We start from the raw sequence: 25,315 nt of genomic DNA on the forward strand, positions 1-25,315 counted from the left end.
AGAGTACCATCTCTAATTCCGTTTAGGAAAATTAAAGGAATTTTGTTCCATTAAAGCACAACATTAACCACATAAAGAATAAGAAAATATCAGTGTATACTAAAGTGTAACAAATGTTTAAACATAAAAATAAAAGCCTTTAAAGAGTATCATCTCTAATTTCTTTTAAGAAAAATGGAGGCATTTTTGTTTATAAAAGATTAAAGTTTAAAAGTTAAATAAAAGGAAAATCAAAGTAAAAGACTGTTTTTGTGCTTCATTAATTAAAATTAAGTTAGTTAATATTGACCACCCTTCCTCGCTTGATCATTGCTTGCACAAGAGAAAGAGAAATCGTCAAACCAGTCCAAGGAACAAACCTCAGGAGTCCAAGGGTCTACTACGAAAGAGTCCCCCAAGAAGAAAAATTATCAACGAGAATTATCACAGCAAAGGTAGGAAGTTTATAAGTGAATATTCTATCTTTCAAACCCAGTAACAAATTTTCAATCAGCCTCAAAATTTAATTGGAAAAAGGACGCTGTAAATTCTAAATCGTATGTATCAATTTGCATTTTCTATATCCATCGACTTATGAAATTAACTCATTTTTAGTTAACTTAGAATTAAAGGAAAACTTACATCGAAACGTATCCCTAAAATAAAATAAAATAAGGCTTGAATTAAACATTTAAGCCGAAAATTGCATGGGTTAGTCCACTAGATACATAATAATTTAATTATTGAGTCTTAATAATAATGATCACAGAATTAAATGAAGTTAATGAGCGCATATTAAATTGCACTGAATTTAATTTATTTGTTGAACTCGTGGTAGCATGATTGCAGAGGCTACTGAGCGAAATATAACTGTTAATTTATTTAAAAATATTGAGCATAATGATAATTAATTAATTGTAATATTGAGTCCTTTAATTATTTGAGCACTGGTAATAAGTAATTATTGAATGAAGTATGCACCTTTTTCTTTCCCGATGAATAACCTCGTGGTTGATGATCGCTGAATTAGTTTAGTTCTTTGATAATTATTAATTGAGCTTTTATGCTTGCAATTATAAAAATAATTATATTTTTATAAAGCTTAATTATCACTGAACGCTTTTCCCTGGTTAAAGAAGAAAATTAGAAAGGATTAAGCCATGTAACGTGGCCATTTAAGAGAGGATTGGCAGTATTAAAAAGGATTAAAAATATTGAAAAATTAATTCTTTTTTGTCCTTTTTAATTCTCTTTTTTAATCAGGGTTAATTAATTACTTTTATTCAATTACTCGTGATGAGCGCAAAATGAATTGATCAAATATAACAAGTGTTAGTACATGAATATACGTAAAACGAATGATAATGGCGTCGGTGTTCTCGACACGAGGCAGGAACATTCAATGCGCATGCGCCGCACTGCGCTAGTCAAGTTTGAATTGACAGACACTAGGCCCCAGTAGGTGCTGCCTCTATTTGCCGAAGTGCAACTACATTCAAATTTGAAATGTAGTTGTGATTACGCAACACACTCAGTAAATAGTGCTGTTAAAAACATTTCATTTTTTAATAAATAATAATTTTTTATAAAAAAAAAATGTATTTTTGAGAACTAAATAAATAAACTTTTTTTAAATTTAAAGTATTGTGTAAAACCAATTATTTTATCATCTCAACTAATATTTTATGTCATGTAACCTATCATCACGATGAAAAAAATTATGAGAACTGGCTTTTAAAACATTGCTCACTCAATAAAATTTAATCCGCAAAAAATTGTAAATGGAAAAAAATTGGCTGAAGTTGATTAAGAAATGGTTGGAGAAACTAATGTACCAGATTGTTTAATAATAAAACTGCTAGTGTAATAAGACGAACAAGTGTCACCAGTGCTCCATACAAAATAAAATTAGAAGTATATCAGATTCAAATATATTTTTTGAATATTTATTTCACTTATCATTAACTATTAAATTTACTGTATCATTCATTTAGTATTTAATGTCATCTGAATAATTAATTGTAATTTTTATATTTTTTAGCTCGACAACAACAGAAATGTTATTAAAACATCTTGTACTTGTATTTCGCAAGCTGCTGCTAAATGCAAGCACATATACGCGGTCATTCATTACATTAATGGAATGATAGTGGATTATCCGTGGAAAAAAAATAATATTTATAACCTGAATTAACAGACGTATTCTTACAATTAATAACAGAACATTCAATAAAAGTTTTTAACTTCCCGCTAAGAAAATTGGAAATTTTCAAAAATTCAATTAATTTGCGTTACAGTTTGTATTACTAGCAAGTCTGTTGCGATCATCCCTTACTGTTCTAGTTTATTAATTATTATAACTAAAGTGAGTTTAATTAAATATTACTGTACGTTACCAGCAATATACTTGCAACATAAGACTACACTGTGCTATCTACATTATATCCAGCGCTTGCATATTCTTGTAAGTAATTTTTATTATTATAATTGGCAATAAACAATCGTTGCAATCGTTAATCATTCACTTTATCTATTATCTGTTTATCCTATCCATATTCTATTTTACTGGTAAGATTCTTGAATAGTTTAATAACAGTATGATTAATTAAGTCATGAACGATAATTCAATCTACAATAAGAAAATAATCTATAAATTGTAAGCCGTGAGGTAAGTTAGTAAGTTTTAACATACATTGCCAAGTTTGAATAAGTGCGAGTCTTTGCTTTGCGAGAACTCCAGCCCACTGCTCTGTTCAGGTAAAATAAAATTCGTTAGAAGCCAGGCTAAGCCAGGGTTCAACCCGTGAATTCCGGTGGCTGCTGGTGAAAATCGCGATGACAAAAAGCGATTTGTCTCAAAATCAATTCCAAAATCTGATCAGCTTTAGATCTCGAAAAAACGCGTCGATTGCCACCTCAACCGCCTCAATCGGTCATTTCGATTGAGAGATATCGTTGGAAGAAAAAATGATAAAAAACGTTTTTTTTTTCGAAAACAACGGCATGCAAAAGTATTTTCGAGCTCGAGGAGCTTGAAAGTGTATTCACAACAATGTTTTCGAGCTCAAGGAGCTCGAAAATAGCGGGAAGTTTTAGGGCTGGCCCGCAGGATCAACCGATAGACAGATTTTTTTTTTATTCCATGATTTACGGGTCAACAATCGCACATTTTTTATAAAACAAATTACTCACATTTGCATGTAACAGCACGAGAAACTGTCAAAATATTCGTCACACAGTGCGTAAAACCGCCGCCACTGGCACTGGCCTCGATGGCCTCGGAGCGAATAGCAACGGTTACTACGTCATCTGGTAGAAGCCAATCAGAGAAGCGCGTTTGGTAGATACCAATGAGAAGAGAGGATTCGGTAAGTTGCTCAAAAGCCCATTTTGAATAAAAGTTTCATAAAATCCGTTCTTAGTGAGCGTCTATGTAGAGAATTGAATATCTATGCCAAATTGCCTCGTGACGAGTGAGTCAGTGGTATTTCGCTTATAGATATATGGGGCATTCCATGAAAAATTGGACAGTTTTTCAACCTTGCATTTTTGATTTTCCCTATTTTTTGAAATTTTCTTGTACCTATAAAGAAACCCTTTTTGGCAAAATTTGAGATTTTTCTGATCATCATTTCAAAAGATGTGAAATTAAAAAAAAAACTGTTTTTACAGTTTTTTGCTCATAACTTCAATAATAATGGTTCAAATTCAGCGGTTTATTTTTATCAAAATTTTTGTTTTTTTATACATTTTTCGGAAAAAAATACAAAAAAATTATGCCAAGTGTATTTATATATGATTTTAAAAATTTAAAATTGTAATCGTAATTTAAAACTGCTTGTGTCCTTGAATTTTTTCGAAATTTTTTTACGTTTTACTTCTACGTTTAACTTCTATTAATTCTAGAAATTTCAAGCCCCTGCCGATAGTGGAATTCGGACAGTTACTATTTTTTTTTATTTTTGAAAATTTGAAGAATTTTTTTTCGGTCGTATTCACTATTGAAACTATTATTTGCTGTTATTTACTTTTTTTTTGTGTAATTTTGAGTTAATTTCTATCATTAGAAAAAAAAATATTAACTGTCCAGATCCCACTATTGGCCGGGGCTTTAAATTTGTAGAATTAATAGAAGTTAAACGTAAAAAAATTACGAAAAAATTTAAGGACACAAGCACTTTCAAATTACGATTACAATTTTAAATTTTTAAAATCATACAAAAATACACTTGGCGCAATTTTTTTGTATTTTTTTCCGAAAAATGTATAAAAAAACAAAAATTTTGATAAAAATAAAACGCTGAATTTGAACCATTATTATTGAAGTTATGAGCAAAAAATTGTAAAAACAGCTTTTTTTTTAATTTCACATCTTTTGAAATGATGATCAGAAAAATCTCAATCTTGGCCAAAAAGGGTTTTTTGATAGGTACAAGAAAATGTCAGAGAATAGAAGAAATCAAAAATGCAACGTTGAAAAACTCCGATTTGGTGTGGAATGCCCTATATATAGTGAGACAAATCGCTTTTCTGTATGCGATTCTAACCAGCAGCCACCAGGATACGCGGGTTGAACCCTGGCTTAGGCTGGCCTCTACAAAAATTCTATTTTGCCGGGACAGAGCAATGGGCTAGGGTTCTTGCAAAGTAAGAACCCACACTTGCTCAAACTTGGCAACGTATGTAGAAAAACTTATCAACTTACCTCACGGCTTATTAATTATAAATTATAGATTATTCTTATAGACTTCTAATTATTGTGTATGACTTAACTAATAATACTTGTGGTTTGTTTAATACTTTTACCAGTATTTTAGGATATAGATAGGATGAACAATGATAGATGGAATAAAAGAAATTAATCAGACAATTATGCAAGTTTATTGCCAATTATAATAATTAAAATCACTTACAGGGAAATGCAAGCGCTGGATATAATGTAGAAAGATGTGTGGCACAGTATAATTTTATATTGCGAGTATATCGCCGGTAACGTACAGTAATATTTACTTGTACTAACTTTATTTATAATAATCAGTAACTTTGGACAGTATAGTATAAACGCAAGAGAATTGTTAGTAATACAACTATAACGCTAGTTAATTTCCCGATTTACAAAGTAATTGTCCGTATTAACAAAGTCGCAAATAAATTGCTAGTATATGACAGTAGAACTGAATTATACGTCTTATTGCTAATTGATTCAGGATCGAAGTGATTGACCGATAATTCAGGGCGTAGGACTAGCCTCGGGATTGTTCCTACTTCACCCTTACGGACATGCGTCGACGTGACCACTGCACTGAGACTTGTATAGTTTCAGTCGGCAATCAGACGGGGAAAAATGGGAACCGCAAGGCTGAGGACGAAGATGACAATTCACATTGTTTCAATAGATATAGACAAATGTGTATGGTTGTGTGTCAGTCTATCTGTTTGTAAGGTTGATAAATAAAATCATCGTAATATTGAAACCTTCATTTCGGCTTGATATACTTTATGCCCACATCGTTGACAATCGAATCCCCCACCATACCATGAATATTTAACAGCTTCAGTAGTAGAATCACTTTCATGACCGATTGATTTACCTATCAAGATGATAAATAAATTCTTCAGTTGAATAAGATTTTTCTGTTTTGTTAAGGAACGGACTGTCGCCAAATCTAGATTGTACGATACTTAAACATTGGATGAATTTCTCTTTACTAGGAATTACTCCAATTAAGGAGAATATTTTTACAAACGTACATTTGCTATCTTAAATTGTAATTTTCATAATAATTTAACTGACTAGATATTCAGTATAGTGCTAAAAAGTTATTCTACTAACATTTTCATAAAACTCATATATTTTGTGACGGAATAAACAGGGTTACGTTATCTACCAACATCGTGATTTTTAATTGATGGTCACTTACCCTACCTGTAAACCCAAACGAGCCTTCAATTAATTTTTTCGACTTGTCGCCAGGCGCGCTAATTGAAAATACTCGTACGCTAGGCCTAATTATAATTAAGTAGAGAAGGAGTTTTCCGATATCAGCCGAAGACAATCGAATAAAATTGATAAAATCGTAAGACAGCAGGGAGACCAGAGAGAGTTAGCAGGATCGGGTAACCATCTAGACGCAGGACTGCTGACTACCGTACATCAGATAATTAACTTAGTTGCAATTGGCTTTTCATTATGGAAGCAAGCGATCACATTCATCTTTAAGTCAAATACCCGGCAGGAAGCCGGTATTCTTTATCAACTTATGACTAATTGCGTCTGAATAGCAGGTTGAAGGAGAGTTTGAGTATTTCGGAAAAGGAGAATTTGATATGAGAAAGACGTTAACGCGAGGAAATGAACACGAGACATACACTGTCTAGAACCAACTCCACGGACAAATGAGAACAAGACACGGACCAGGACAGCTCATATTGGACAACGACGGAGGAAGAATCAACGGAAAACGAGATAGGTATTTCCTAAAATATTCCAGGCCGGGACACCGGAATATTAATCAATTAAACACGCAGTTATACGTTGTGTCCGTGGAGTATTGTAGTGTTAATTATCGTATAATATTAAATCATACCCCGACTTAGACAAATTTAGTTCCGTTAAATCCAGGCAAGGAGGCCGGATTCACTACGCAATAAAAGTTTCTAGGCATGTCGTGTAAACCACGCGCCGGAAAAATTCTTCCAGAACACTCCAGGTAGTTAGTGGAAAACACACGCCGAAAATATTCATTTGAACTAAGTCTTCGATCGAGGCATAATTAATCAATTATTAACGTTAGAATAAACTAAACAAATAAATGAAATAAGTAATAAAAGTAATTAAGCAATTTATTAATGATAAAGTCGCCATAGAGTCGAAGATGGTAAATTCATTCTTGAGATATTGTAAGTATGGTATCGAAATATTAATGCGTAAAATTAGCTTCAACAGATTTATTAATCGAATGATATAATGGAAACGGAAGCGTTCGTAAATGATTACTTATTTCATTGATTAGTAGTTTCAAAATGGGAAATTAAATTAAACGAATTAATAGTGTTGAATTAAAGTAAAGAAAATTATGTTAAAAGAGTGTGTCCGTGTAAAAGTGTAACTATGGAATTTAGTGAATTAAGTGATAAATTGTAATCACGTAGAGGTTCCAGGAAGCCACGTGACCTAATCATAATGCTTTAGCTACGAAGAAGGTCTCGGTGGCCGCGTTGAGTTAGGTTAAGAATAGTCACCTATGTGTAATCAAGTCCAGGGGACTCATGTGTGTGTGTGTGTGTGTGTGTGTGTGTGTGTGTGTGTGTGATAGTCAAAGGTAGTTGACTCTATTACTTTTATAAGGCTTGTAATGGATTTTTCACCACCGGAGATCAACGGAGTGAAGTCCGACTACACTTACAAATGGCAACCTTGTTCAAATTATTTGAGTTGGGTGCCAAGTAATTCATTAATTACCAATAAACAATTGTCAAAACTCTGTTCGTCTGCATCGTCGGCAATCACCGGCTTTTTATAAATTCAGACTGCAGATACTGAAGAGCTACCCAAAACTTTTGGCAAAAAATGTCTGGATAGCTGCTGCCTCGGTGTTTGTCAGGATTGATTCAGAGAAGCCGCAGCTAAAATTACTGCCATCAACGGGATTAGAGATGCTTGAGAAGATAATACAATCACGTCGCTAGCTACTACACGTTCCGCCAAGGCCGGCTTCTGGACCAGATAGAATACCTTCATCTACCACTCAATTACCGGTCAATGTCTGCCATGTCAATATTCGGTCATTAAATTGCAATTTCAGCTTGTTTGAAGAATTTTTTAGAACTCATACTTTTGACGTTATTGCTGTAAGTTAGACTTGGCTGAATTTCAATATATCAGATGATCAGTTTCACATGCCATCTTTTGCACTTTATAGAAATGGTAGGTCCAATAAGCATGGCGGAGGTGTTGCATTTTACATCAGAAATTCTCTGTCGTCCAAGTTTGTTGTAAGTTCTGTTTACATTCCTAGTAATCAAGAATATTTACTCATCAAAATTTGGCATTCAACGAGACAAAAGATCTTCATTAAAGTCGTGTATAACTCACCTACTTCTTCATCACTAAATCTTCTTGAGAATGATCTTGATGACATCATGCTTCATTAAATGCAAACCATACTTCTTGGAAATCTTAATATCAATATGCTTGTTACGAATTCTAGATCAGACAGTCTCCTGGAGTTTTGTGGTGGTCTTGGTTTACATCTAGTTGACTTTAGAGCTACTCATCATACAGCGAGCGGTCACTCGTGGATTGATCACTGACTAGTTAGTAGGGCAGTACAATTTAGCTGGTTAAGCCGGCTAAAAAAGTTAGCTAAGTTAATTAGCTAACTAACCGATCAGCTTGGCTAATTTAACCAGTTAACTAAATTAGCTTAGCTAATTAGCTGGCGGTTTAACCGGTTAATCTAGCTTACCTCAGCTAACAACTAACCGGCTAAACGGCTAATTTTTTTTTAAGTCATTTAATGATTTTTTATTAACAGACAGGCTCAAAAAATAATATTAAGGGTTTTTGTTAACATATAAAACGACGATAGAATAATTTATTAGTTTAATTAATATTTTATACTTTTTTATTTATAAAAATGGCTTTGACATTAATTGCTAAATTATTTTACGTGATATCTCTATTTTGGTAGAGGAAAATTAATAAATTTGTGTTTTCGGGAAGCAAGCAGTTCCGTTTAGAACTTATAATATTTCCGACTGTGGAAAAAACCCTTTCAGAGGGTGTGCTTGATGCTGGAACAGCTAAAAATCTTCTCGACAGTCTAGCCAGTAGAAGAAACTTATGGCGTTTTGAATGCAACCAATGAAGACGATTATCATCATGATCAATATTTGGCTCCATTTTGAAGCTATTGATTTCTCTTTCATATACATCATTCTGGTGATTTGAATTATCGCTTTCAAAGCTTACCATTCTCTCAAAACTTTGAGATATGGCTACCTTTTAAAGATTATGATCAACGGAAATTTCGAAAAGACATCAGTAGTTGCCAACAAAAACAAAAGAGAAAAGGACTTGGATTATCTTTTAAATTGTGAGGTAGCCATATTTAAGTTTCTTCTACTGGCTAGACTGTCGAGAAGATTTTTAGCTGTTCCAGCATCAAGCACACCCTCTGAAAGAGTTTTTTCCACAATCGGAAATATTATAAGTTCTAAACGGAACTGCTTGCTTCCCGAAAACACAAATTTATTAATTTTCCTCTACCAAAATAGAGATATCACAGAAAAAAAATTTAGCAATTACTGTAAAAGCCATTTTTATGAATAAAAAATTATAAAATATTAATTAAACTAATAAATTATTCGATTGTCGTTTTATTTATTAAAAAAAACATTAATATTATTTTTTGAGCCTGTTTGTTAATAAAAAATCATTAAATACCTTAAAAAAAAAAATTAGCCGTTTAGCCGGTTAGTCGTTAGCTAATTAGCTGAGCTAATTTAGTTAACCGGTTAAATTAGCCACGCTGATCGGTCAGTTAGCTAATCAACTTAGCTAACTTTTTTAGCCGGCTTAACCGGCTAAATTGTATAGCCGTACTAGTTAGCAATGAAGATTTTGTTATATCGTCATGACAATCATCGGAACCATTTTTAGCTGATCATGATCTCATCTTCTTAGAGTATGACTATGCTATCCCATTGCGAGGACGGAAGAAAATTTAGTGCAGGAATTGGACTCTAATTAATGACAATCGTCTCCAGGATATTTTCAACGACTCGAATTTATCTAATGTCGAAGATGCAGAGTCAGTTGATGATATGAATGATCTGCTTCATGGTCACATTGGCCAGGTCATTGAGATGATAGCTCCATTAAGATAAATTGAGATTCGTGACAAGGCAGCGCCATGGATTACATGGGATATTAAAGTTCTTCAACGTCATCGGTCAAAACTCTACAGGATATATAGAAGATCAGGAATGCCTTCAAGAAGTATGTGGAAATGCGTAAAGTGATTAAGTGGAAAATAATTGATGCAACGAAGTGTTACTTTGATCGTCAATTTCGGGACTGCAAAAATGCAAGATCGTTATAAAATGATTTCCGTAACTTAGGCTTGGTAAAACGTACAGATTCGACTACTGAACTAAATCTCAATTTTGATAATTTAAACGATTTCTTTGTTTCGGCAGCCGGTCCGCCGTTGCAAAATATCGATAGTAAATACTTCAATGCTTGTGTGGTAAAATGTGATAACTCGTTTACTTTCAAGAAACTTACTCCTGCTGTTGTTAGACAAGCATGCGTGAGATTAACTTCCGGGTCTGTGGGTACGGATGGCTTTCAAATAAAAACTTATGAGGTTTTAATGTCTTCCTTCCTGCCGTATATAACGATGTTATTTAATTAGTCGCTTTCAGAGGGTAGTTTTCCGTCAGCTTGGAAGAAATCCAATGTATTGCCTTTGCCAAAAGTTCGTAGTCCGACTGAGTACTCTAATTATAGACCGATTTCATTACTTTGTACTTTATCAAAAGCTCTTGAGAGATGCGTCGATGACCAGATCTTAGATTCTCTATTGGTAAATGGGATAGTTGACCAGTTTCAAACGGCTTTCCCGGGTAGGTCTGAATATGCAGGATACTATTATAAAATTTTGCGATGATGTGAGGTTAAGTATGGATGAATCGAAGGTAATAATAGCGGTTTTCTTTGATTTTAGTAAGACCTTTGACTCAGTAGTGTTTGATATATTGATACTTAAGTTAAGAGCTATGGGTTTTAGTGATACAGTGATTAATTGGATTATGTCGTACTTGAAGGGTAGATTACAGACAGTGCTTGCTATCGGTGGTAGGATTTCGGCATGGAAGGATGTGTTGTGTGGGGTGTCGCAGGGAAGTAGTTCATCACTAATTTAATACAAAAAAAAAGGCCATTCGGCAGCCGAAATGGAAGTAGATTTCTCATTGTTTAATTTTTTTTCACAGTTCAAATAAAAGTTAATAATGAAATAAAAATTTTTTTTACATTTTCTTAAAAACTCTCGAGATGATAAAACAAAAAAAAATCAAAATATTATAAGTATAATGCCAAAAATTGAAGCTAACGAAATGAGCTTCAGAAGAATTTTTGATGATAATGCACTATATGTTTTGATTTGACGTTATTTCAAGATACGTATACATATATTCAAACTATCGGACCAATGGTATTCCGGACCCTATTCGAAAAATTATGATAGATTATGGTTTTAATGCTCGAGAATTCTACCATAAGGACAAAGGCGATAATTTGCTTTCAATAAAATCTACTAATGAAATATTCTAAGATTAAAAATTGATTGTGATACATCAAAGTGTCATACTTAAAATTAGTACTAATATTTGAAATATAAAGCCTATTAGAATATCAAACGACGAGTAGATATTGAGAATATTATCATCATAACTAATGTTAATCTTGTTATTGATATATCATATCATTTATACACTGTCGATAAAACAAAATTGTATGTACCCACTGAATTGAGATGTTTGGATTTTATAAGTGTCACACTGCGAAAATATAAATTTAAGTAGCTCCATGAATGTGTTAAGAAGTAGGAGGACTGATGCAATAGCAAAATTTCATTGAATGAATGGTAAAATGAGTAATTTCAGTGGTCTAGGCATATATATATAGACATGAAAATTAAAGCTTATTTGAAGAGCTTTCAGATGAATTTGATATAAAGTCGATAAGTTATCACATTCAAAAGATATTGAAGGAAGAATAAGTAAAAATACGAATTTTAGACATTTTGAAAATTTAAAATGCTATAACTTCTAAACTAATCGACCGATTGAGCTCATTTTCAAACTCGAACAAGGTAGTCACCCACAGAATACGTATACAAAGTTTCAAGGTGATCGGTTTGAAATTGTGGCTATAATCAAAGTGAAAACCTGCATAAAATTAGTTTTTATAATATTTTGTAAATGTTCAAAACCATTTATCTACTAGAAAAAATGGTCAAATCAATGAGCTGTATAGTCAAAATTGTAGGCAATCGAACGAGCTTTCATATGGACCAAACGAAAATTAACTATCTCTTTCCGTTTAGAAGTTACATTCAGTTGAAGTGGCAAACAAATTTTTTATGAAAATTTTACAAAATTTCGATGAACTATAACTTCTAAACTTATTGGCCGAATTGGCTCATCTTCGAACTCATCCAAGGTAATCGTCCATAGAATAAGTATACTAAGTTTCATTAAGATCGGTTTAGAATTGAGGACGCTATCGTTAGAGAACGGCGCGTTATATTGTATATATATATATATATATATATATATTAGGGTGGGTCAAAAAAATCGAATAATTTTTTTTTGACTTTATACTCTGAAAAATAGGTTCGTAGACACCTAAAAAGAATTCTCTCCAAGTATGAACTCTTAATTATAACGGGAAGGTCCTCCGCTTTGCGGGTTTCTATTTTTTTCGAATAATCAGATAAAAAAATTTATATCTCGCTTCCAACTGCTTGGAAAAATATTCCGTGGCATAGACTTTGTAAGAAATTGAACGCTCTACAAAAAAGGTCTCTTATGATTTTTTCAAAAACCTAACCGATTAAAAGATATTTCTAGTTGAAGTTTGGCTATTTTAAGGAAAATATTCGTTTTTATTATGAATTTTATAAGTCGATGAAAAAAAATTATTTCGGATTGCGGCACTCATGATTTTGTAGGAAATTTACTGCTCTACAAAAATGGTTTCTTATGATTTTTTGATTAAGTGGAGCCGTTACGAGATATTCATCGTCAAACATTAACGAATATCAATATTTCCAGTTTTTGATCAATAATTCGATAAATTTTAATTTAAACTATGAGTTTCAGGAAAATTTACATAAATTTAAATTTCTATCATAAAAGTCACTCCTACAGGAGTTATTTGTTCAAAAATTCACTAAGAAGTTTTTGTTCTAATGATATTTTTTGTAAGCTTTATTTGTAATAATTTAAAATGTCAATTGCATTGGCATTTCATATTATTACGGTTGTTTAGTATGTATTTTCAAATTTTATTCTACCAATTATACATAAATTTTTTTGTGAGAGAGGCTTTTTGTTCTGAATTACATTACTTCTTCTGTTGGTACTCTAACGCTAGCGCCACCTATGTTGTTTTTCTTAACTATCTTCGTTGTCTACTTTTTTATCAGTACATTTTCAGTTCTCCAAATTGATAATTCAATAAAAAATTTATCTATAAAAAAGTTAAATACTGGTTGTTTCTCACTTGATTCAATACTTTTCATATTAAATTTGACAAAAAAATATGTCATTCACTTCAAATTAAACTAATCATCGGCTATATGTCGAAAAAAATGCTCTAATTTCTTGTTTTAATGCAATCAAACAAGCTCAAGACTGAAAACAATATTAAAAAATCGGTCTGTCAGTTGACCCTGCGGGCCAGCCCCAAAACTTCCCGCTGAGCTCGAAAACATTATTGTGAATATATTTTCGAGCTCTTCGAGCTCGCAAATACTTTTGTATGCCATTGTTTTGTAAAAAACCATTTTTTAGCATTTCTTTCTTCCACGATATCTCGCGAACGAATTAACCGATTTTGATGGTTGAGGTGGCAATCGACGCGTTTTATCAAGTTCTAAAGCTGGTCGAATTTTGAAATTGATTTATTCAGCCGTTTTTGAGAAATTTCAAAAAAACCAAGGAAAAAATTTTTTTTGAATTCTTTCGTCAACGGTTTCTCTTGAACGAATGAACCGATTTTGATGATTGAGGTGGCATTCGACGCGGCTTATAGAGTTTTAGAGCTGATTAGATTTTGGAATCAATCCATCGAGCAAATTGGAAGTTATCCAAATAAAACATTTTTGAAAAAATTTTATTTTTGAAATATCTCTGAACGCACCCTACCGATTAAGTTCAAATTTCTACGGCCTCAAGACATTAACAAGTCGCGTCGAATGACACCTTAACGATCAAAATCGGTTCATCCGTTCAAGAGTTATGAATATTTACATACATACATACGTACGTACGTACGTACGTACGTACGTACGTACACACATACATACACTCGGACATCATCGTGAAATTAGTCAGGATAGCTTCCTAGGACCTCGAAACGTCGACATCTGATGGACATTCGATTTTCGTAAATCGGACCGAAACCAAAAACTTCCCGAATTTTTGAAAATTTACAATTTTCTTAGCGGGAAGTTAAAAAATTGTTTATAACATTTCTTTATCGATCGAAACTCAAATTTATGTAAATTTTCCTGAAACTCATAGTTTAAATTAAAATTTATCGAATTATTGATCAAAAACTGGAAATATTGATATTCGTTAATGTTTGACGATGAATATCTCGTAACGGCTCCACTTAATCAAAAAATCATAAGAAACCATTTTTGTAGAGCAGTAAATTTCCTACAAAATCATGAGTGCCGCAATCCGAAATAATTTTTTTTCATCGACTTATAAAATTCATAATAAAAACGAATATTTTCCTTAAAATAGCCAAACTTCAACTAGAAATATCTTTTAATCGGTTAGGTTTTTGAAAAAATCATAAGAGACCTTTTTTGTAGAGCGTTCAATTTCTTACAAAGTCTATGCCACGGAATATTTTTCCAAGCAGTTGGAAGCGAGATATAAATTTTTTTATCTGATTATTCGAAAAAAATAGAAACCCGCAAAGCGGAGGACCTTCCCGTTATAATTAAGAGTTCATACTTGGAGAGAATTCTTTTTAGGTGTCTACGAACCTATTTTTCAGAGTATAAAGTCAAAAAAAAATTATTCGATTTTTTTGACCCACCCTAATATATATATATATATATATATATATACATACATTTATAAACTTTTGAACTGAATGTATTTCCCTTCAAAAATTTAAGTTAAAATTGTTATTTTAAAAAAAATATTAATTAACTATAAATTATCCTTCCTCATCCCGCTCTTACGAATGAATTTTACTACGACCCTGAAAGACTAAGACCCGGTCTTAGGAAAACATTAATACTTCCAGTGGCGCCCTAAAAATGGACGACCAAGGTAGCAGTACCCCTTGTATAATTTTATTAAAGTTATTAATGTAGTAAGTGTAAAATGAGCGAATGCAATGCGCGATTCTGGTGTAGGTGTGGTTTAATTTAACAACTAAAAATTACACAAAAATTAAAAATTAATAATTTTGATGTTTTATTTACAATATGTACACTGAAACTGTGAGAAAATAATACTTAATAGCGAATGCGACTAGAATTATACGTGAGAGCGAATGAGACTATGAAAAAACTCACGTATAAACTCGGCAAGTGGTTGGTAGTGGTTCAGAACGCAATAATTAATTTATGATAAATTTATTATACGCGAGCAACAATTTTGTATATACTCAATAAATAGTAGCTTTGATGTACTAGCTAATTGTTGAAGATATTTTAACGTTAATTTAGCGGAATTATAACACAAGAATAATTATTAGATTATCTAGAAGTAGCGAAGCGTTTTGATAGCACGTGGTAGTATGTTAGACTGCATTAGGTGTAATGTGAATCATGGTGGCGTCCTCTCCCTGCGTTGCCGCTCGGTGGTGACGTGTATAGCATGGCTGCATAAGTGAATTTTCCCATTGGCTAAACAGCGCATCAACAGGTAGTAGTTAGCCGCTAATTTTTCTAATTGGTTGGCTGGTAGCAAAGCTCTCATGCTGACTTGACACAACCATAAGCAAGAAATTGTATGTACCGGGCCCAAATAGTGAGGGACCCGGTACTATGCTGACCTTGAAGTCAGTTGCGAGTTCGGTAGCTCGTGACTGAACAATAAGTATACTATAAGCGTGAATCATTTTGATTAATCCAATGGTCTCAAAACTTTGAGTCATTTTCATATATTGATTATTCTCAAAATCGAATAGAAGTAAGAATAAAGTATACTCGATGAATCAGATTCGAATCATACCAAAATTTGTGACGAAGTTTCAGATTTTTCAAACCCAAATGCTGTTACTATAACGAAATTTGCAAAGTCAAACAATACACAGCTAAAACCTTTATATTAGAACAAAATATCCATTCAAAGTAATGTATCTATACTGTACCGTCCCAGAATGGGCCTTATCATAATGTGCAAAACTTATCAAGATAATGTCTTTAAGAGCTCACAAAATGAAGTTATCGTTCTGATAACTTTTTCAGAGTTTAATCTATAGAGGTAATATAGATATCTACGTGATAACCATTATAGAGAGGTTCATAAGACCAAAAAACTATTTTTATGCTAATCACCTAACATTGTTACGCCCCAACCTGCACATCAGATGACGTGAGAATAAAATCCTCCAATTACCTAATTACCGACCAGGAATACAACTATTTATATTGTCGATTGATAATATAGCATCTTGCAGAATTTACAAGTAACGAGGTATAAACTGACACAATATTCCATAAAGAATTTGAACATTTTGTATATAAATAATGAATTAATAAAATTCTTTTTCTGTATTTTTATCAACTACAAAACCGTGCTAACGACTCAAGTAAATCCTCGAAACTTGCCGCCTTACAAACATCTATTATTTTCTAAGATAATTATATAAAACATCGAGAAAAATCACCCTAGTAACATGTGTTTAAGCAAAATTCTGGAATAAGTATCTTGAGCAAGACCCATTGCTGCTAGCCTTTTTATTTTATGTATGTGTTTTCCGCAAGATCATGTATCAAGAAACCTATATCAACATTTGTGTAGGTCTTGCTCATGGTATCATAGGCGAGAATATTAAATATATCTTAAATACGTACAATGAAACAGTGTCTGACGCATTTCGTGCGCCAGTTAATTACAATAGGTACTTGCGCATGGCTTGCTCAAGATCTACCCAAAACTCAAGGTCACTTTCGAGCCTTGGACAGATCTTGAACAAGCCAAACGCAACTATTTCCAACTATAGTCTTACAAATAAGAGCTTAAGACGTTGTGTTATTTGTCTGAAGTATTATTTCCTAAATGAAATTTTCAATGCCACATCGTAAAAATTATGATTTTAAAGGTATTGTCCAACACTACAATCTGGGTTCGATTCCCAGTTCGGGCTATCTATATTTTTCTCAATTTATCTATAAATTGTGTTATTGAGAAGGTTAATTGTAAGTTTAGGTTTCACTATATTTAAAAATTGGTGTATTACCGTACGATGGACGGTGTGACTCAATAAGTTATCGATCAAATTGAACAGAATATAGTTTAGTTCCGGATAGCTCAACTGGTAGAGCACTCGGCGCGATACTGATATGGTCTGGGTTCGATTCGTCTTCCTATTTTTTTAGAAGCTGTCTGTTAACCAGTAATCGAGGAATGATGCTATAAGTGGACCTTTCAAAGCTCACTTGTACCGAAGTCTTTTTATTTTCTGAGATAGAAAAGATGTTCGTTAATAAAGGTTAAGTTCACGTAGGTATTGTTAGATCCCACATGCTAATAGTGTATATTCTTTAAAGATACCTTCAAAAAATATCCACCGTTGATCACTTGATTTTATCGAAAGAAGCCAACTTTGAACCGATGGCTCTGTTATATGAATTAAATTACACTTTCTTTTTCTAAGTGACTTCTTAGGAAAGCAAAAGAAGAAACTATGTTTCCTCTTGGCCAAGTGGTATGTAGACCAAGACATGAAATTTGTGCTATAGAAGAATCTTTCAAGTAAGTATGAAGAAAATCAATAATCAGAGTTCTTTATAAACAGTCTCGCAGTGGCTGTGAGTTTTACCCTACACACAGAGAAGTACATTGATCCCAGTGAAACGCTAATAATGAGCTAGAGCTGTTTATTTCGATATTCTGATCATAATATTGATTGTATTGTGCTTGAAAAAAGGGGTATTATCCGTAGCCAAAATAACTGTGGCAACGGCTTTGCAAAGTGCAGGCGTTGAAAGAAACCAACTTTAACTAAAGCAACTTTGTTAAATTAATTGAAATGAATTATATTTTCTTCACGAGTAATTTTATGACTATAAGTAGTTTTAAAATGTCAAAGTCCAAATAACTCCAAGGATAAATTATCATCTTATAACCTCGTGAACAGATAATTGTTTATTTGAGATTTTATTGAGCATAAACGGAGAGAGTATGAAGGGAATGTTCCCGCTCTAGATAATAATGTGATGTATCGGGGCAGCTGAAGGTCTGACTGCACAGATTGGTCGCGCTATTTTAGGAAGTCCTTAAAATCATTTATAACCCTGAACAACATATCTTTTTCACCTCATTCCACCTAGGTCTTGAGAGGTCCACGGTCAGTATTCCAAACAATATAGGTGGCACCTCAATCAGGCTCACGTAAATTTCACCTCATAATATATTAAAATATAAAAAAGCACATGAGCATCTGCAACAGGACTTAGGCCCCAACCACCAACTAAAAAGTACAGGTAGAGTAAGGCTGAAGTCTCTAGCGATATCCCAACTCTGCACCTCAGATGCGACTACGTACTCTAACGAGTAAGCCTAACGTCTAGTCTATTTAATAAGTTCTCAATGCATGCCTTGGTTAAAATGTTAGTCGTGTTTGTCTTATTTATTTACTACAACATAATTGTCGTTTCATGCGTGTATGTTTACGGAAGCCGACGCTGAACTGAATTGGATGTTTATGTATCGCACTCTCTAAGTTTGCCTGCATTCAAAGTCTAACCAATGTCTCCCTGCTTAAAAAATCCGATAGATTCTTATAGCTGTATATATAAGGGAAAGGCCCTATACTTAACTATAGCACTTCTCATAAAACTCATTCATTCCTATAAAATTTCTATAAGAATTTATGAAAATCTAATGGATTCTATGAGATATTCTAAGCAGGGCTATGACATAGTTAGTTACATGATGCTACCATCAACAGTACTTACGAAGAATAGGTGTATAGCCACATTGTCTGTAGTTCTTTCGACATCCATTAGCTTGGGATACCTCACACTCACTGCTATGTTTATGTTCTTCATTAACAACTTCTGGGGATTCTTGAAAATTTTCTTCATTATACTCTCGAAAATGATTTAAGTACTGATGACTACCTCCAGTTCGAGAAATACAATATAAACAATGATTGCCTGAGTGACTAGAACATTCTCGAGCATCTAAATGACATCCAGGACATCCATGTAGCCTTTTTTTTTTTGATATATATTTTTGTTGCTTCTCTGATTGATTTATTTTTTCCTTTCCTCTAACACTTTCTTCAGTAGAAGGAACGTCTTCATGGTTCTGGATCTTTGTTATTTCTTTCATAATTTTTTGGTAAATTATTAATTCAATACATGTAATTAAAAAATAAATGCATCGATAATTTTGTTGAAATTTTGAGTATAATATTTAATCGTTTGAGAGTAAGGTTCAATTATTTCAATGTTGTAAATACAATCAATTATACTGACTTTATTGGTTCTATAAAAAAAAAAAATATATATATATATATATAGATATATATATGTATATATGCAAAATATTAAATATTTGAAATGAAAATGAATATAAGTTCAGTACAGCTATTTGAGGAAGACCACTAGTATGATTTCCTGAAAAAAGATGATTTTTGGAAATTTTTTTAACGAAAACTACTACATGGAATGTTTTTATCTTTCAAGGATATACTTGTGGATATATCATGAATACAAAATAAAATTTTTAGACCAAAAAATTAAAAATTGAGCGAGTGAACGAAAAATTCACAACCTCTCAACGCTTAAAAAAAAAGTCCCCCAACTGATGTAGTGATAGCGACCACCACAATGCATGAAATCGAAGAAACCAAAAAATTTATTAAATTAAAGGTTTTTTTCGTACCCTCGGGCTGAGAAAAAATTAATATTTAACATAATGGTGGAGTTTTTAAAAAAATTTCAAATTTTGCGCAAAAACTTGATGATTTTTGGCGCGCCAAAATTACATTTTTCATTCAATCGGGAAAATGGAGGTTTATAGTCCGTAGAAACATATATAAAAGAAGCTGCAACTTGAATCAAATCGATCGGATAATCTGTCTTTGAGTTATAACTGCAGCAATTTTGAAAAATGTATTTTCGAGAACCGATAAGCAGCTGGACTTCAGATGGTTGTAACGCAAAAAAACTATTTGAGATATGCATTTAAAATTATGGTACGTTATTTTTGAAGGTATGGACTATTGAAAAATGCAAAAAAATATTGATTTTTTCAAAATTTCACACTAGTGGTCCCCCTTTAAATGAGAAAGTAAACCACTTAATTTTATTGTATGAGTACCTCAATTCGTGAGTTCAATGAATTTAAGAAATGATTAGTTTTGCTTTCATATTCAATACTTAAATTTTTGGAGATTGATGATAAGCAGTGCTTTTTTGTTGTGTATTTGATGCCATAATTTGAAGACAAAAATTTTTACGGAAGAATGAATGTGATTTAAACATTTTTATTAATGTCTATAAAATATCAATAATATTCAAGGCAAAATAATCCATTTTCATGCGATAACATATGTCCGTTCTTCAGTATCTTCTGACAGTTCACTATATTTGATCAAATTTAATAACTGTAGAGAAAAAAAAATTTTTAATTAAGAAAAAATTATTGTGATGGCAGGTTGCACCAAAAATTATTCTACAACCAGTATCTCTTTCACAAAGGATACATTTATGATAAATAAGCAAAAAAATATATTTTATTATCATTTAAAATAAAAGTTCAATTTATGCAAGCATTGATTTTTTGGTTGAGATTTACATTTTTAAATAATCACAAAAATTTATAGCTTAACATAACCAAAATAGTATATTCATAAGGGTGAAATTAGAATATTCAGTAGAAAGATCAAACATTCCATTATAATTATTCAGTGAAATATGTGTGAGATCAATTTTGTATTGGTATTATCAATAATAATTTAGAAAACATACCAATTGTACTATCACCATTTTATGAAAATAGATATATATGTACCGAATTACCCATTTTCAAAAGCTTTTGTTGTTTGATAATCCGATTTTCGAGAGATTTAGGTATTTCCGTTTTTTTGCAAAACAGTTGAATCATATATGAACCTTATCGGATCATATGTATGTACATATTCGGGTTTTAATTATTATTGCTGGTTTATCTATTAACGTATAGATACACTAAGGGCCAGTTTTTCTAACCATATTTATTTTTAATCCGGATTTAATTATCATTGCTGGTATATCTGTATATTATTTATATATAGATATACTAGCAATATTAATTAAAACCCGGATAAAAATCAACCCGGTTTGAAAAACTGGCCCGAAATAATTCTATAATTAATCGTTGAGAGCCAGTTCATCAATCCGGGGAATTTTCTGTAACTTTATAATTGAAACCAAGTTAGAAAGTACCAAGATTCAAAAGTGACCCTCAGGGCCAGTTTTTCAAACCAGGTTTATTTTTATCCGGGTTGAAATTATTATTGCTAGGACACGAATAATATATAGACAGACCAGCAATAATAATTTAAACCCAGATAAAAATAATCCCAATTTGAAAACTGGCCCTTAAGGCTACCTTTTCAATGTGGGATTTAATTGTATTTAATGATATCGAGAAAATTAAGAATGTTAGTTCAAGAAAATGATCTTACTTGACTCATAACAAAAATAATATTACTTCAGTGAACACATGACTTTAATTTGACGTCAAAAAAAAATGATTTTGCCTAATTATATATAATTATATATAATCACTGATATATGATCAAATCGAAAAATTGGTCAGATAATCATTATCAGATAATGATTATATATAATCATGCATGAACGAATATAGTCATTTTTACAATCTCATTTAGAATATCTGTAAATTAATGATTAAGTAATTAAATTAGGATTGATTGTCTTCGTCAATATAAATGTCAGTTGAATTTAAATTAAAAAAAAAAAAATTATTGTCCGTCAACTACTATTGTACTACAAAGTCACCCGTCCAAATATTTTCCCACGTCGATGCTGCTTAACTTTGGTGATCACTGGATTGTAGTCTGATCCTCTAGTCTGTTATACACTTATTCGCTCCGTGCGAAGTCATGGTAGGAGAAACCAAATCGACGCCAGCAGATAATTCCACTACTATGGGAGGATATGTTATTCTTCTGGCGTATTAAATACACTTGTTAATTTTTATTTATTATTTTTTATTAATTAAAAAAAATGAAATGAGCCATCTAAGTTGTTGTGTTGTAAACAGCAAACATTCGAGCAAAAAAAAATGATTGCAAATTTTATACATTCCCGGTTGCCTTATGGAAATCGAATCGAAGAAAAAAATGGATAGCTGCGGTAAGAAGAGAAACGTAAGTACTACAGAGAAAAAAAGGTTTTCTTTGCGCAAGAAAATTTTGCATTGTGAAATAAAAACAAAAATTTTTTTAAGATTAGAAAAAACTACTTGGTGTAAGACATTTTTTTTCGCTCAAAAAATATTTTTCTTGGCTCAAGAAAATTTTCGTTTTTAATTCATAATGCAAAATTTGTTAGGGCAAGTAAAAATTTTCTTGGAGCGAGTAAAAAATTTTTGGGCCGAGAAATCTTTTTTTTTGTGTAACATAACATAACCTTTTCAGTCATTAAAGTTACACTAAAAATTGCAGACATGAGAAAATTACTAGGTTTTTTTATAAACAGTATATTATTATTTTTAAACAATAATTAAGAAAATTTGCATTTTGGGGTGTTCAACATTTTTTTATGTATCATGCAACCATTTTATTTATTTATTTATTTATTTATTTATTTACTTAATACTTTAAAAAATTGTCTGATGTCTGTGACCGTTCTTATAATTAGTTCCATACATTATTTGAAACTAGTATAAAGAAAATAAAAATGTATTTTATAAATATAAAAGAATTTAGTTGAAAAAACATTAATATTAGTTATTTGAGAAATTTTTATTTTGAATGATTGTTTTGCAAAACTTGAACAGTTATAACCTAATTTTCACTGAGTTTCAAGTATTTTATTTGGTATTTATTTATTAATCATACTTAGTTTTTGTTAGCTAAATTGATAACAATATATAATAACAATTTATTAAACGTTTCACTTGCTTTTCATATTCATAGAATTTTTTTTAAGATAAAAAATTATAATTTATAATGCAAACTCCTATCAAATTGTATGTTCAATGTACTTCAATATCTTCCTTTAGTTCATATATAACTGGGCGCTGCTGTCGTGCACGGAGCGAATAACTAAGAAAAGTTTATGGCATTACTTAACTCAAATAATCAAATTGATAGATCCTACGTAAATAATGCACCTAATGATGAATTTGGTTTTGTACATAATTTACAATACAATTCATGAGATACATGGAATCAAATCTATTTATCTATAAGCTTATAAAAATTCGTATATAAATCGATATTGATTTATACTTTTAAATTGCTGCCGAAACCTTTGAACATTTTTTAAGTATTAGGGATTTAAGTTTGATTGATAGTTCTGTTTAAAAAAAATTCCTCCCGGAGGGTTCCCGCATTTGGAACCTGCCGCTAATGAGACTGACCGGAACTTTCAGCGAAAGATTAGCGGAACCTTTTAAATTGGTAAAGAGCATATAACATAGCTATAAAATTCTTAAGAAAAATATTAGCATCTATTTTGAACGAAAATTAGTAAGTTCTGCTAACTTTTATGAAGTCTAAGATTTTGAATAGTGCCGCTAAAATTCCTGAAACCTTCCGATAAGAGTATTTTGGGTATTTTCAGGTGAAACTGCGGAATACAAAAAAGGCCATTCGGCATTCGAAATGGAAGCAGATTTCTTACGATAATTGTTCCACTTTTAATAAGTATATGTAATTTTATAATCCCCCATCAAAAATTTTCAAAGATTAAACAATGGCATTATCGCCATAACACATAAGTCAATTATGTGACTTTGAACCCTTATTAAAAGTCGAACAATTATCGTAAAACAAAAAAAAATAGGAAAATATATCTTTTTCTATCGGCTATCTAGTTCTTTTTACGTTATAAGGATAGATATAAGGATAGATATATATAGATATATACCCGTCAAAAAGTTATTTACGAAAAAGACCGAAAAAAGTAGAATTTTTCGTTTTTTTTTGGAATTTCAAATGTGCACCATTTCTAAACTAGCTGACCGATTTTCCTCATCTTCGAATTTAACCAAGCTTCATGTGTACCAAGTTTCATTAAGATCTGTTAAAAATTGTGGCCGCTATTGTCGCAACAAGGCGCGTTATATTACGTATACATACATATATAAACTTTTGAACCAATGGTATTTTTGGAACCTACTCGATGAATTGAGAAAGATTATGGAAAAATTCTTTGAAAATTCCACCATGAGGACAAATGCAAAAGATAGATTCCTATGAAATCTACTAAAAATACCAATACTGCCGCGTAAATTCCTGGAATCTTCCGAAAGGAGATTGTAGAATGCTTTCAGGTAAATCTGCGGAACACAAAAAATGACAAAAGTGCCGCTAACATTTCGGAAATCTACCGATAAGAGTATTTTGGGTACTTTCAGATGAAACTGCGGAATAAAAAAATACTAATTGTGCCGCGGCAATATTGGTATTTTTTGTATTCCGGAGTTTCACCTGAAAGCACCCTACGAACTCTTTTTAGAAGATTCGAGGAATTTACGCGGCAGTATTGGTATTTTTTGTATTTCGCAGTTTTACCTGAAAATACCCAAAATACTCTTATCGGAAGATTTCAGGAATTTTAGCGGCACTATTCAAAATCTTAGACATCACAAAAGTTAGCAGAATTTACTAATGTTGGTTCAAAGTAGATGCTCACTTTTTTCTTTAGAATTTTATAGCTATGTTATATGCTCTTTACCAATTTAAAAGGTTCCGCCAATCTTCCGCTTAAAGTTCCGGTCAGTCTTATGAGCGGCAGGTTCCAAATGCGGAATCCCGGCGGGACCCCTCCGGGAGAAATTTTTTTTACACAGGTTTGACAAAATAAAAATTTAATGAAATTGATAATAAAAGATTGTCATATAATGTAATATATATTTGTCATATTATGTAATATACATTAGACCCATATACATAATTAAATATTTATAGGTTTCATATCAATGAAGTCTGATCAGATCTATTCATACATAGACATGTATAACTATATATAAGTTTACATCAGTCATGTCTGATCAGATCTAATTATATATAGACCTTAAACTGGGCCAACAAAATTGACTATTTTTTTTTCTTAGCTATATCGACAATATTATTCAGAATAACAAAAAAAAAATTTCATAA

General features: G+C 31.8%; 1 long non-coding RNA gene across 4 annotated transcripts; it reads right to left on the reverse strand.

Annotated features, from left to right (window-relative positions):
• Nucleotides 1-5,406: 5,406 nt before the first annotated feature.
• LOC130671619 (uncharacterized) lies at nucleotides 5,407-21,051 on the reverse strand. 4 transcript variants are annotated; one of them, XR_008990541.1, is made up of 4 exons: nucleotides 20,949-21,051; nucleotides 20,299-20,584; nucleotides 18,927-19,461; nucleotides 5,407-5,570 (listed from the first exon to the last, which is right to left on the reverse strand). It is a non-coding gene; the product is annotated as an uncharacterized LOC130671619 (long non-coding RNA). The 4 variants fall into 4 exon arrangements; XR_008990542.1 differs by lacking the exon at nucleotides 20,949-21,051 and adding an exon at nucleotides 20,776-20,902; XR_008990540.1 differs by lacking the exon at nucleotides 20,949-21,051 and adding an exon at nucleotides 20,684-20,891.
• Between the last annotated feature and the right edge of the window lie 4,264 nt (nucleotides 21,052-25,315).

The sequence above is a fragment of the Microplitis mediator genome, chromosome 7 (genome assembly GCF_029852145.1).
Source record: "Microplitis mediator isolate UGA2020A chromosome 7, iyMicMedi2.1, whole genome shotgun sequence".
NCBI lineage: Eukaryota > Metazoa > Arthropoda > Insecta > Hymenoptera > Braconidae > Microplitis > Microplitis mediator.